The sequence below is a fragment of the Electrona antarctica genome (assembly GCF_951216825.1).
Source record: "Electrona antarctica genome assembly, chromosome: 1".
NCBI lineage: Eukaryota > Metazoa > Chordata > Actinopteri > Myctophiformes > Myctophidae > Electrona > Electrona antarctica.
In genome coordinates, this window is record NC_136806.1 from 7280388 (window position 1) to 7293198 (window position 12811).

At 42.9% G+C, this 12811-nt stretch overlaps 1 pseudogene across 1 annotated transcript in view; it reads left to right on the plus strand.

The window, feature by feature from the left end:
• LOC306927573 (contactin-associated protein-like 4) overlaps positions 1-12811 on the plus strand; it is a 233051-nt pseudogene that overhangs the window by 146828 nt on the left and 73412 nt on the right. Inside the window, exons 13-17 of the transcript in view lie at positions 4538-4657; positions 5353-5550; positions 7319-7481; positions 10089-10216; positions 11747-11917. The product of the transcript in view is annotated as a contactin-associated protein-like 4 (transcript). The remainder of the gene's footprint in view (positions 1-4537; positions 4658-5352; positions 5551-7318; positions 7482-10088; positions 10217-11746; positions 11918-12811) is intronic.

A 12811-nucleotide genomic window follows, 5' to 3' on the forward strand; every position in this document is an offset into this window, starting at 1 on the left:
TTATGCGAAAAACCTGTTCCTTCTCAAGATTGGTAGTTGAGACCTGTGTCTACAAATACATCCATTTCATTTTAATGGTTCTTAAAATAAAATAAAATCTGATTTGAAAAAGGTTTTGTCCCTTATCTCAAGAATTTAAATTTATTTCATTTTTTACATAATAGGTAGTTAAACAACTAGTCGACTAGTCGACTAGTAAACTAGGCAACTAGTCAACTAGTAAAAATGACTAGAAGTGAATACCCTAACTCACAAGTCACAACACATGATGCAGCCTGCGTAGCTCAGACACACAACTCAAGAGAACACACCTACCTGATCAGGTGACTATAGTCACATGCACTCTTTGCCTGATCAGGGCGGCTATAGTTAAACTTCTCTGCCTATACCTGTTCATTCCTGGCTTCTCTCCTGCTGTGCGGACGTGCGTCGCGGCTGCCTCACTTGCTGTTTAACCTGCTTCTCATGCAAATCCCACCACCTCCCCAGTAGGTGCTGTTTCTAGATCCCCCCGGGGGTCTTAATTAATTCCCTGTAATTCTATTTGGCTTATAACTTTACTAGAATGTTAATGTTACAGGTAATGAAGAGGGACAGTGCCCTGACGCCAATCTTTGCTTCATATATGCTCAATTATGCTCCATAAATATATATTCATATATAAATTAATTATAAGAGTTGTCTGTCTGAACTGCCATTGCTGTAAGCTCACCATGTACTCACAACACCTGCCATCGCTGTAAGCTCAGCATGCAGCACTCACAACCCACGGGCCTGTTTTTGGTCTGGGAAGCAATTAAGGCACTCTAAGGTTATAATGTAAGCAAGGACATGGAGGTGGGCGGGCGTGGGGGGGAGAAAACACTCACACAACTGCTTCAAAACATCTCTAAACGCACACTAAACAGTGGAGTGACAGGCGTACGTCATCACTGTGTCAACAGAAATGAAATAAAAATAAATCCGAGACAGGGAGGGCCATGAAGGCCTGACGGGTGAAATGACATGTATGATAAAAATCACACCCGTGTGAAGTGAGGGGCGCTCTCATCATCTTACAACATGATGATGTAAAACAAACATTAAATTATCTTTATTGTCAATGGCGTTTTTAAAACAAACCTGTATATAGGAGGGAACTTTCTTTCTAAACAAAGGCCTTGAAATAAAAAATAATTTATAAAAGAAGAACTGCACCAATTGAGCAACAATAACAGAACGGATCACTCACCATCAATCATCATGAAGATGTTAGGGAGCTGTAATAGATTTATGGATGAAACAGGGTTGTTGATTTGAATGAAAATGTGAAATTGCACATTGCCGGCTGTGAGATAATGGAGATGCTTGCTGTGCTGCTGGGAAAGCAGCACAGCTCAATGTCTTACTATTTGTAAGACATTGAGGGACTGAATGCCAGGAAAGCGTGTTTGTTTCAACAAAAGAGTCAGTCAGTCAGTCAGTCAGTCAGTCAGTCAGTCAGTCAGTCAGTCAGTCAGCCAGCCAGCCAGCCAGCCAGCCAGTCAGGGACAAATTAGCCATTGGGCCAGTGGGGCCGTGGCCCAGGGGCCCTTGGCTCTCAGGGGCCCTTCAGGGAAATTGGACCGTCAGGTACTAGGTTTGACACACTGAAATGGGCTCCTGAGGCCCTTCATTGGCCATTTATTTTGTAAAATGTAGGTCAAAAAGGTGATAAAAACACTGACAAACATAAAAATGTCGCACGCATGCACGCTATGGGGGCCCTGCAAAGATTACCGGCCCAGGGGCCCTCGTGGGGGTTAATCCATCCCTGCAGTCAGTCAGTCAGTCAGTCAGTCAGTCAGTCAGTCAGTCAGTCAGTCAGCCAGCCAGCCAGCCAGCCAGCCATTATACGGGCTATTGCAAAAAGTGAATGTGGGGAAAAAACAAAGGTGCTTTTGTCGTGGAATGCTTGATCAATCAGTAATAGAGGGTAGAGGGACATCATCATATACTAAGAAGTTATGCGGGAATGCCTACTGAGTGGCAAAAAACGACTTTCTGGCCTTGACAGCCCATACATCCAAACAGAAAAGTCATATTTGATTGCATTAAATGACTTTAATCAACATTAAATTCACTTTGTCACTCAGTTTGCCACTCGATTTGCCATTCACTTTATGCATGCGCATACCTAGCTCTGGTCCATAGCCTTCTACCGCTTCTACGATTCTGCCCTGCAGTATAAGGCTATGGGACTTTCGGTTTTAAATCTCAAATCGAAATCAGACCAGCCTCTCCTCTTTAGCGTATTTTAAAAGAACGTTTTTGCTACTCACCAAAACAAAGGCGGGTTGTGTCATTAGAAAGCCTACTTTCCTTAGTGGACGCACTCTGAGCCCCCCACCACACGTATAAACGGTACTTTTTGGCAAGAAAGGGATTTTTTTTTCACCGGAGGAAAAATATTCTCTATGAGGCAGTTCTCTGGGCAATATCGGTAGAGTAACTAAAAGTATTTTTTTTCCGGTGGAAACAAAATCCCTTTTGGCCAAAAAGTACCGTTTATACGTGTGGTGGGGGGCTTAGAGTGCGTCCACTAAGGAAAGTAGGCTTTCTAATGACACAACCCGTCTTTGTATTGGTGAGTATAGGTCAAACGTTCGTGAGATTTCCACTAAAGAGGAGAGGCTGGTCTGATTTCGATTTGAGATTTAAAACAAAAGTCCCATAGCCTTATACTGCAGGGCAGAATCGTAGAAGCAGTAGAAGGCTATGGACCAGAGCTAGCGCATACCCTCTATTGATGAGGGAGGCAGAGGAGTCATTCAAGGTAGTGATTGATAAGCTTTAATATTCGTGACACATAGCACTCAGGTCACAGGTCACAGCACTCAGGTCGGTGACATACGGTAGAGTTCTGCCAACGACCACAGGCATCTCTCGCTCAGTGGTTCTCAACCAGTGGTCCGGGGACCACCAGTGGTCCTTGAGGGGGTTCCAGGTGGTCCCAGGCTAAATGATGGAGAGTTGGTAACCAAATGGACCCTTTTATAGCTCTTTAACTCTTGAAAGTGTTCATTTTAGTGTTAAATTATTTTTAAACATCTGCATTACTTTTGTTAATTTACAAGAAGTATACACAATTAGAGAATGTACTGTAGAATAATTGTTATGTCGATCAACGTTCGCCTGTTATCTCTCCTGGTCTGATGGTTACGAAGATGGTAGGGAGCGATAATAGATTTATGGATGAAACAGGGTTGTTGATTTGAATACAAATTGTACAAATTGTACACTCTCAGAGTTAAATTATCATTGATTTTACAATATAAATTGGAGTCCCAGAGATAAAAATGCCATTATTTAGGGATCCATATACTACTAATGCATGTCAAACAGGGGGTCCTGAAATTAAACGGGTTGAGAATCACTGCTAGAGCCGTAAAAACTCTTCTCTCATGGGGGGTCCCTGGCATATCTTTTCAAATGGAGGTCCGCGGGCTGTCAATTTGGGGGTCCTTGACATGAAAAGGTTTGGGATCCACTGAGCTAAGGGGTCCTTGACCTAAAAAGACCCATGCATGTCATAAGCAAAATGCCACACACAGGGTGTTCCATGTTGACAGCAGCAGTATATAATATAAACTGACGGCCCGGGGGCCACATGCGGCCCTCACCTTCACTTAAAGGACCACTTCACCACTTTTCAACCTATCTTCATATAATAGGTCCTCACTAATAATCATGATAAAATGGCACAATTGTTTTCTACTCAGTCTGTGTCTCATAGGAGGGCTGTGGGCAGTTTAGAAACCGTCCTCCAGTGACATCATCATTAGGCAGATTTTTTTTTAACAAGATTGTTTTATAAAAAAATTTTAGATTCTCATTATCGTGAGAACGATGGCTTCCATTTTCGCATTGCAACTTTTCAGGACTAGAAAGGCTGCAGTTTCTATTAGCTTGTATTCCCCATCGATGATGTCACTGGAGGACGGTTTCTGAACTGCCCACAGCCCTCCTATGAGACACAGACTGAGTAGGAAAAAAATTGCGCCATTTATTCATGATTATTAGTGAGGACCTATTATATGAAGATAGGTTGAAAAGTGGTGATGTGGTCCTTTAATGTGTCCCGCAGGTTAATATCATAATACTGATTATATTATTGATTTGCAAACTTGACGCGCTATAATTACTTCAGTCTAAATTTGTAGCTTGATGAGTAGTATTAAAAAATGATGTTATTGTCTTTTTGATGTCCTATGTATTTGTATTTTGTTTATAAAGTTAACAACCATAATTAAAGGCATTTGAAATTAAATACAAATGTTACTTTTCAGGATTCCAATTGAAAAATAGCAAAAAATAATTCAGGATTTCAATTCAAATAATAGCAAAAATAGGCGATCTACAAGCTCAAAACGTGTCGCAGTGCGACACGTTTTGAGCTTGTATATACATCGCCTATTTTTACTACGACAGTAATATGCAATGTGGCCCTCTGGAGTGAGAGTGGGAATATAATGGCTCCTCTCCATGGTGTAGAATGAGGTTTTCTTCTCGTCCTCAGCGACATACGAGCAGTCCTGCGAGGCCTACAAGCACCGCGGCAACGCGTCGGGACTTTATCACATCGATGTGGACGGCAGCGGAGAGCTCCCACCTCAGCTCGTCTACTGTAACATGACAGGTACAGTATAATTAACACACCGTCTGGCACGCACACGTGTAGAAATACTGTCTGTATACACACTCATGCATGCATGCACGTCACACACACGTCGCACGCACACACGCATGCAGAATGGGATTTAGTTTAGTCATAGTGAAATCTGTTATCCTCTGAGATGAGATGTTTTAGTGTTAGGTTACTTTGTATTTTCGGAGAGTGTCATCCGCACACAACCAAGCATACAAAAATGACTTGTCTTTTAGTTCTACTGAATCTTCTCCACTAGTCCCTCACTAACATTTAGTCTAGTTTGAATTTGTTGACAAAATTGTCAGTATATTTAGCCATCATTTTTGTCAGCACAGCATAGTTTTGATTTCATTTTTCGTCAGCGAAATAAGGCACTCGACAAACATGTTTCATCATAGTTTTAGTCGACAAAATCAACACTGATAAACACACCACTCTATAGAGCGTCGCAGTCCCGCCCCCTTTCATGTCGACGCCAGGCCCAGGAAATAGTTCCCAATGCATTTTTCCCATAGACATTTCAAAACGAGCTTGTAGGTCTGCTATTTTTGAAAAATCGAAGAACGACTGACATAGAAACATAGCTTTTTCAGAAAACTGTCAGGATGTAGAAGACATTTTTAGAATCTGATCTCAGGTCAAAATGGGTTAAAGATGTATGCGTCGATCTGTCCACCAATCAGAGGAGCAGACATGGACGCTGCTTCAGCACAACAACACAGACCTGACCAGAGTGCCACCCTCCCCCCACGGCGGTCACTCCGCCCACTTTGACTACCCGGCCAATGAGGAGCAGCTGGCCGCCGTCATCGACCAATCGGAGCACTGCCAACAGGAACTGACCTATCACTGCAAGCAGTCACGTCTCCTCAATACGCCAGGTAAATCGTCCGTTTATAGAGGTGCATGAAGCCCACTCGAACATAGTGTGTGTGCGTGTGCGTGTGCGTGTGCGTGTGTGTGTGTGTGAGAGAATGGGTGAATGTAATGTGCAATCTATGTAAAGTGCCTTGGGATTTAAGCGCTTAAATGCACCATAATTTACCATTTACACTGTGTAAACTGTACTGTGTCTTCAGAGGGGTCTCCAGGGTTCAGCTGGTGGCGTGGTGGGGGTCTGTGAGGTGGAGGATGACTGATTTAAGCAGTCACACCTGGCCTGAGTCAAACTAGAACTGGACTCAGAGCTGGGTGTGGCTGCGCACCTGTTGTGCATCATGGACTTGATCAAAGGCACAACAGGATAAACTAGAAAAAGTGCCCTTCTGGGCACAGGTCTCCACCAGGAAGATAGGACTGTGTGAGATGTTTGGCAAAATGTTTAGGAGTAATATAAACATGTTTGCCTTTGATGGCAATTGGATGATTTGAGGCATTTTGTTCCAAAAATGTGTTTTGCAAAAATCAACCTGTTGGTGGCGCTATAACAGGCCAATGTGAAAAGGGTGTGATATATTCCTCAGCCTAGTAAGAAAATGTGTGAAAGATTTCACGTAAATTGCATGCTGTGTTCATGATTTGAGGCTTTTGTTCAAAACGGGGCAATCTTGCAAACTGTGAAAGCCAATTATAGCCAATTAGGATGGAATATGAAATATCGGACAGATCCGACTTGAGCACATGACCATAGAGATACTGTGTAACGATTTGTGAGATTTTTGGACAGAATCTGGAGAAGTAATATCAAAAAATGTGTTTTACAAAAGTCGGCCTCCTGGTGGCGCTATAAAAGGCAGATGCGGAAAATACAGGTCAAAGGTTTGTCCTTGGCCTCTAGGGAGTGTGCATGCAACGTTTCACGCAGATGGGTGCAGTTTTAGGTAACAAATGTGAAAAGCTGCCTCATGGTGGCGCTATAACAGGCCGTTCTGGAAAATGCGGGGCAGAGGTTCATCGTTGGCATCCAGGGAGTGTGTGTGCAAAGTTTGGCATCGACCGGGTTAACGGTGCCGGAGATTAGCTGGTAACGGACGGACGGAAGGACACACGGACGGACACACACACGGACGGACGGACACACACACGGACGGAGTGCAAAACATACTCTCTCCCCATGCCTTCGGCCTGGTGGAGACAATCAGTCATCTCCACAAACACTCAGTGGAGAGCTATCTGCTCTCCTGTGTAAACTAATATTGCGATGCTTTCAAATTGTTATTCCCTTGACTTGGAGGAATAAAGCTACAAACTTAACCCATTTTGACCTGAGATCAGATTCTAAAAAGGTCTTCTAAATCCTGACAGTTTTCTGAAAAAGCTATGTTTCTATGTCAGTCGTTCTATTTTTCAAAAATAGCAGACCTACATGAGCTTGTAGATCTGCTATTTTTCAATAGCTAAAGCATAACATAATGCTAACACCAAAATTGGTTTTAAGGAAGCTGCCCTGTGTTGTGTCCTTCCTTGCCCTGGGTGGTGACTAGTCGGTCACAGGGTCCTACATTAACTGTACTGTGTCCTCAGAGGGGTCTCCGTTCAGCTGGTGGCGTGGTGGGGGTCCTACATTAACTGTACTGTGTCCTCAGAGGGGTCTCCGTCCACCTGGTGGCGTGGTGGGGGTCCTACATTAACTGTACTGTGTCCTCAGAGGGGTCTCCGTCCACCTGGTGGCGTGGTGGGGGTCCTACATTAACCGTACTGTGTCCTCAGAGGGGTCTCCGTTCAGCTGGTGGCTCGGGGGTCCGGGTGAAGGCCAGCTCCAGACGTACTGGGCCGGGGCGGCGCCAGGCAGCCGGCAGTGTGCCTGTGGCCCGCAGGGCAGCTGTCTGGACCCGAGACACTACTGCAACTGTGATGCCGACCGCAACCAATGGTACCTGTATACAGTGGTGGGGGGGGGAAATGTAGTGATGCACCGAATATTCGGCCGCAGAAAATATTCGGCAGAATATGGCTAAAAATGCATTTTCGGCCTATTCAGTTTCGGCCCGAATAGGCAGAAAATATATCACCGAATAGTGTATGCAATTAATGCATTCAAAAGAGCTGAATAAATGTTTTATTGACCCCATAATAGTGATTATTATTTAAGTTAAGTTTTGCCATAATCATGTCTTTTGCCATAAATCAGGTAGCTTTAAGGTACGGCCATGACAGCAATGGTAGGAAAAAATATATATAATATTAATCATATTCGGATATTCGGTATTCGGTTTCGGCCAACTGTTTCCTATATTCGGTTTTCGGTTTCGGCCAAGAATTTCCCTTTCGGTGCATCCCTAGAAAAATGCCTTTACTTCAGTAAAAGTATCAATAATGCAATATATAAATGTATGTGTAAAGGTTTACTTAAAGGGAAACTACGCCCTTTTTGCTAAAATATATATGTTAATGAGGTTTAGAAGATTTAGAACACTTTCCTGTCCTTCTTTATGTGTGTAATATGTGGTTTTAGATATTTTAGATGTTAGCAGTGAGCCCAGTGTCTCTGATGTCATGGACACTGGGCTCACTTACTTCCTGGACTACATGTTGTCTCACTAAGACAGCCCTCCCCCTATCCACAAGGAGGAGCAGTGCACCAAAGTATTATGGGAATTGTAGTCCAGGAAGGAAGTGAGCCCAGTGTCCATGACATCAGAGACACTGGGCTCACTGCTAAAATCTAAAATATCTAAAACCACATATTACACACATAAAGACCCCCAGGAAAGTGTTCTAAATCTTCTAAACGTCATTAACATATATTATTTTGCAAAAAGGGTGCCCAAATATGCTGACCTCATCACATTTGTCAAGACGGCAATTTTTAGCCCAAGGAGTGTTTTTTTTGCAAAACTAATGCTTGGAATGGATTCAGCATCATGAAAACCCCCTAGTTTGACACGTCACATGCTACATAAAGCATGACGACATTGTGATGTTTTTGCCTTATACAGGATGTTAATTAATGGGTATGGTCACATATTATGCTAATAACTCAAATAGCTCAACATGCAACTTTTAGCAACCAAGCTTAATCTCATTTTCTAAGCCTATTATATAGATGACATTTGAATCATAAAAGTTTATAGGCCTACTAACCACCATTTCTGGGTTCATGAACATTCCAGTAGACTATATAATTTGATCTATTGTTGTAAAAAAATTGCATAATAAAAACATCACGACTTGTATAGAGCTATAGTCTGTCATTTTACTTTCCGCATGACTTTCATTTTGCAGCACGGTCAGACTTCAGCAGAAGGTATAGTCTAATTTGTCAGAAACGAAAGCGTTTTGGAAAGGCATTGCTGCAGGATGGCAAATTCCTCCCTCAAAGCGTGGAACAATTTCAGATGCTATTTAGAAGAATGTATAAGACGTGACCACAGTCTGCTGCTGTCCTTTCAATCAGTTCTTCAGCGGTACTGGACCGTAGCGGCCTACTTTCACCTCTGTTTTACACAGAGTGTGTGGTATACATTATCATTTTTTACCTTAGAATAAACTTGATGAGTGGGATATTTTTAATACATATATTGATTTATCTAACTTTCTCATTTGGAATGCCTTCCAAAATTAAAGCGCAAATAACATGCATTTTAAAACTGTTTTTAATATTTAATATCATATTGTCTATGTCCCTCAAACTTAATTCTAATGTTTGAGCTTCAATCACCACTCTGATATAACCAGTCCTTGTATTTTCTTTCTGGACTTTGAAAGCAGTTTTAGCTGCAGTACCACAATGTCCTGAGGTGGCGGGGGTGCTGATATGCAGATTATTTAATATTTGAGTCATTATAATACTGATGCTAGATAAAACCAGGCTTGTTTCCATTCCATGCCAGCTTGGAAAATCAACAATGGCGGACATTGTAAACAAAGTGGAAATGCAAATTTGGAACTGAAGACTGAAGAAGAGGTGGAATTATACAAAGTAGGGTGACATTGATGACATCACGATGAGGCCAAAATCAGTCGAGCTGTTCCTGAGAGCAATTTCCATTAAAGCACCCATATGATATGAAAGCCTGATTGTTCAAAATTGGTTATTTGTGGGGATAGAAAACACATATGGGAGCTCCAAAAACACAAAAGAAATAGAAAAAGTAGAATTTTATGTTATAGGTCCTTTAATTGTTCAGTGTCTTCAGTCTTGTCTCGGTTAGTGGGTTATGGTCCGTTGAAGGAAGCTTGTTTTGACCAAAAAAAACGCAATCTGGGCAAAAATAATCGGAGATAAAAGCATTTTTCAGGATCTGATCACGTGGTTTCGGACGGAAAGCGAAATGTCCGTTTGTATCCGTTGCTTGGCAACCTAGAACCATTCATAAGTTGGCGAAGAGCACAACCTATCATAAACCACTGAAAAGACCACATGACGGAGACGTTAGACTTGCCGGAACATCTATATGCTTGCTTCTCCAGATCAACACCATTATAATTTTTGTTAATACTCCTCCTCCTCCTCCTCCTCCTCCTCTTCCTCCTCCAGGGCTAATGACTCAGGCCTGTTGACCCATAAGGGGGACCTCCCGGTCAGGGCTGTGTTCCTTGGAGACGTCCAGAGAGCAGGTTCAGAAGCCGCCTACAGGGTGGGGCCCCTCAGTTGCCATGGAGACAGTAAGTCCATGACTACGGAACCCGGACGCCATGGTTACGGCGCGGCGTTTAAATTATGTGCAATCATCTGACTCGAGTTTGAAATGTCGTCACCCCCCCGTGCGTGCGTGCGTGCGTGCGTGCGTGCGTGCGTGCGTGCGTGCGTGCGTGCGTGCGTGCGTGCGGCGTGCGTGCGTGCGTGCGTGCGTACTCTATATCACTAACGTCGGGTGAAAATCACCCAATCACCCACAAAAGTGTTCTAGGTTACTGAGGGGGGGAAAGTAAGCAACTATATATCACAGATGTGTGATCATTTGAATCATGACGTTCATGTTACTTAGTTGCATTTGATGTTTTTTTAATTTAGTCTTCTGGAAACTGGCACGACTTTCAATACATAATTATGTGTGTGAGTCATACGGGAGGTTTGTTGTGTTTAATCATTGCTAATTATGCACAAGAAATCTTCATTTTAATTATGTACAAAGACATATTTGTTTTTACATAAACAAGTGAGCAAATTATGCTGAGATTAACATGCATTTTCAGACAGTGTTTATTTGTGTGATCAATCGATCGTTTGTGTTGCATTTTGGATCAGAGGAACTACAGTAACACAATTTGAAATAATGTGTTTTAATGTTCTTTTATAATTATATGCATTTGGCCCCCATGGACCCCCCAGGGAGCTACAGTATTTTGACCTGAGATCAGATTCTAAAAATGTCAGTTTTCTGAAAAAGCTATGTTTCTATGTCAGTCTTGGGCGATTTTTCAAAAATAGCAGACCTACAAGCTCGTAGCGCGCCACTCGGTGGCGTGCTACGAGCTTGTAGATCTGCTATTTTTCAATAGCTTAAGCATAACATAATGCTAACACCAAAAGGGGTTCCCGCCCAAAATGGGTTAACCCCACCGAGGCCGATTCAAAAAATAAGAAAAGAAAATATTCTTCTAAATCCTAAACAAAATTCTGAAAAACCTATGTTTCTACGTCAGTGGTGCTCATTCATGTCAAGAACCCCCGGAATTATCGGTATTTGGCCGCGGACCCTCATATGAAAATATGTTCTTCCAGGGACCCCCCAGAATCAAAGATATATAAGTAAAAAATGTTTGCTGTGAACGAATATATATATTCAAAGATGTGCACTCATTTTCACAATAAAAAAAACAAGCTCATAGCACGGCACTCTGTGCTGCGCTTATGAGCTTGTAGATCTGCTATTTTTCAATAGCTAAAGTATAACACCAAAAGGGGTTCCCGGCCTGAATGGGTTAAAGTGGTTACGTGACACAGATGGCATCCCAGGTCTTAATGGGTTTACAGACCATGAGTTCTCCTTCAATGTGTCTCCTCTTCCAGAGAACTCAATGTGTCTCCTCTTCCAGAGAACTCAATGTGTCTCCTCTTCCAGAGAACTCAATGTGTCTCCTCTTCCAGAGAACTCAATGTGTCTCCTCTTCCAGAGAACTCAATGTGTCTCCTCTTCCAGAGAACTCAATGTGTCTCCTCTTCCAGAGAACTCAATGTGTCTCCTCTTCCAGAGAACTTGTGGAACGCGGCGTTCTTCGACAAGGACACGTCGTACCTCCACTTCCCCACGTTCCACGGAGAGCTGAGCGCAGACATCTCCTTCCTGTTCAAGACCACCGCCTCCTCCGGCGTCTTCCTGGAAAACCTGGGCATCAAGGACTTCATCCGGATCGAACTCAGCTGTAAGTATATATAAAACCCGGGACATCTCTAATTCCGACCATATAGAGCCCCATACTAACCCTATGCATGCAGCCCCTGCTTAACCCATGTAGACCTAATCAGATTCTAAAAATGTCTTCTACATCCTGACAGTTTTCTGAAAAAGCTATGTTTCTATGTCAGTCGTTCTTCGATTTTTCAAAAATAGCAGACCTACAAGCTCGTAGCGCGCCACTCGGTGGCGCGCTACGAGCTTGTAGAAACAGGTTTTTCTGAAAATAATCTGATCTCAGGTCTAAATGGGTTAAAACTGTTTTTAAAGGCTTATTTACAAGGGCGATCATCAATGTCAGCTAGTGTTCTGCTGCCGTGTGTGTGTGTGTGTGTGTGTGTGTGTGTGTGTGTGTGTGTGTGTGTGTGTGTGTGTGTGTGTGTGTGTGTGTGTGTGTGTGTGTGTGTGTGTGTGTGTGTGTGTGTGTGTGTGTGTGTGTGTGTGTGTGTGCGTGCGTGCGTGCGTGCGTGCGTGCGTGCGTGCGTGCGTGCGTGCGTGCGTGCGTGCGTGCGTGCGCGCGCGCGCGCGCGCGCGCGTGTGATTCTGCTGTGAAAAGAAGAAGAATAAATAAAAGGCCGACAAGTCTTTGCCTTTGAAGGCAAAATGGGATTTGACTGATTTGACAGTTGATTTGACAGTTGATTTGACAGCTATGATAATTTACAAAATTGTCAATTATCATAGCTACGTTTTTGTTAGTGAAAAAAAGTAGTCGGCGAACATTTCTCGTCAATTTACAATTTAGGCATCTAGCAGACGCTCTTAATCAAGAACAAAACACATCATTTACATAAAAACATTGTCATCATGAATCATACATAAGCTAAGAACCTAACAGTGGAATATCTAGATATAATAAAAC